Raw genomic sequence first — 1,880 nt, 5'->3', positions numbered from 1 at the left:
TAGAATTCCGTAAAATATCATGAAATTCCTAAAATTTGGTTAAAAGTAAAAAATAAATAATATGGTCAAAATATTGGATATCATTCCACGAATTAAAGTGGAATGCTTAAAAATTTGTTGAGAATCTCTATATCAGCTTGAAATCTTAAATACCTATAGTCAAAATTTCATAAATTACTTTGAAATCGTTCAAAACCTGGTTTATATTCGTTAAATTTAACTTAACATCTATAAAATTGTCTAAATGTCTATAATAAAAACAAGAAATCGTTAACAATTTGGACATTATTTCATTTAATAAAGAAAACATTTGCGTAAATCACTATATTAACGAAAAATTGTCAAAGGATTTCGGAAAAAATTTCATAAAATATGTTCATTGCGTTCAAAAATTTTTTAAATATTTTAATTACAAAAGAATGTTGATAATTTTTTTAACATTCATTAAATGATATAGTTATTATCAGAAATTTAAAGGATTTCCTTATTAGCGTGAAACATTTTATAAATTGGTTGAAATTCTTTATTTCAATTTGAAAAATTCAAAGAAATTTAGATTAAACTTATATATAGATTTCGCTGAATTCTTTTAAAATTTAGTAAAATTTCCTTTAAATACCTTCGAATCGTAGAAATATTCTTTAAATTTCCAGAAATATTTTGTTAAAGGTCAAAGAATCTTTTAGAAATCCTGAATTTATAGTTTAACGTGTTTACGTTATTGAAGACGCCGTAGAGGTCGTTAATTGGTTTATTCAACAATCTAGAAGAAACGGCTACAATTAATTGTCACACAGTTGCGGGGTTTTACACTTTGTAACCCTAATCGCATTAATCTGTTACCGCTGTTGCGTGGTTTCACACTTTATAACCCTATGCGCACATCAGCTCACTCTGTGTTCAGTAGTCTACACGTTGACAGTAGGGGAGCTAGGTATCACTGTATCACAAGCTCCCAATTACACAATCACACACAAGTCCGGATCTTCTTTCCGCGACTGCTGCTATACTCCAACTATAGTCGGCTGGCTGTTACTTTATAACTCGCCGGCTGTCACCGGACAACTGAACTGGTAGCTGCTGTGCAGCTCACTTATATAGCTGCAGTGCTTACCGGTTGCGTAAAGAGTGCCACGTCACAGTAGGAAATTTATTACGTGTATGTAGCGTTGCGCGTTACGTCACCGTTGAGGGGAGTGTCGGGGCGGGAACTCGCCTTGCATAGTTACCAGGTTGCGGGGGCTCGGCTATCTTCGGCTCCGCTCGGCCCTCTTCGGCTCCTCGCGGTGACGTCACCGCGCGTAGCGCGTTGTATAGCTACCAGGATGCCGGGTGATTACTCGCCTATTACGCGAGCGCTACATTACCGCTACGTGCAGCTGGGGAGTTAGGGGTCAACATGTCACACTGCTCCCTCCTTAAGGCTGTTCGTCCCGAATAGCCTAACGGTGCATCCCCGTTCCTTTTCCTCGGTGGCTGTTCTTGCAGCATCTTCTTTGTGTCCTGGTATTTGGGCTACTCCTTGCAATGATTGTTCTCCGGCTGTTACAACCGCTCCCCTCTTAAGATCTGCCCCTCTCGAGCGGTTCCCTTTCAGTTCGCCAGAAGATCCACTTGTGTCTCATTCATCCATTACTTCCATTCTATGGCACACTCATTCTCTCTGGGGAGGCCGGTTCATCTACATTACCGGTTCCTCCTCTGCTTGAGGTCTTTTTCGTTTTGGAGGGGGTCGTCCCCTCCACAAGGTCCAGTCCTTCATCAAGTTTGTCTTCGGAGGTTCCTCATGTCGACGTAACAGCCCTTGATGCGTTGTTCGTCCTTGCCGGCTTCGTCGTTCCTCCTGGTCTTCCAGCCGCTTGCTGGCACGGTGGCGCCAA

The 1,880-nt window shown here is 40.4% G+C and overlaps 1 long non-coding RNA gene across 1 annotated transcript in view; it reads left to right on the top strand.

Annotated features, from left to right (window-relative positions):
• Nucleotides 1–1,596: 1,596 nt before the first annotated feature.
• The window catches only part of LOC111872277, an 11,993-nt gene continuing 11,709 nt past the window's right edge, over nucleotides 1,597–1,880 (top strand). Inside the window, exon 1 of the long non-coding RNA XR_002844195.2 lies at nucleotides 1,597–1,870. This is a non-coding gene — a long non-coding RNA (uncharacterized LOC111872277). The remainder of the gene's footprint in view (nucleotides 1,871–1,880) is intronic.

This window comes from Cryptotermes secundus, unplaced genomic scaffold (genome assembly GCF_002891405.2).
Source record: "Cryptotermes secundus unplaced genomic scaffold, Csec_1.0 scaffold5206, whole genome shotgun sequence".
Classification (NCBI taxonomy): domain Eukaryota; kingdom Metazoa; phylum Arthropoda; class Insecta; order Blattodea; family Kalotermitidae; genus Cryptotermes; species Cryptotermes secundus.
The sequence above is the reverse complement of the archived record's forward strand: the minus strand, read 5'-3'. Positions and strand labels throughout refer to the sequence as shown.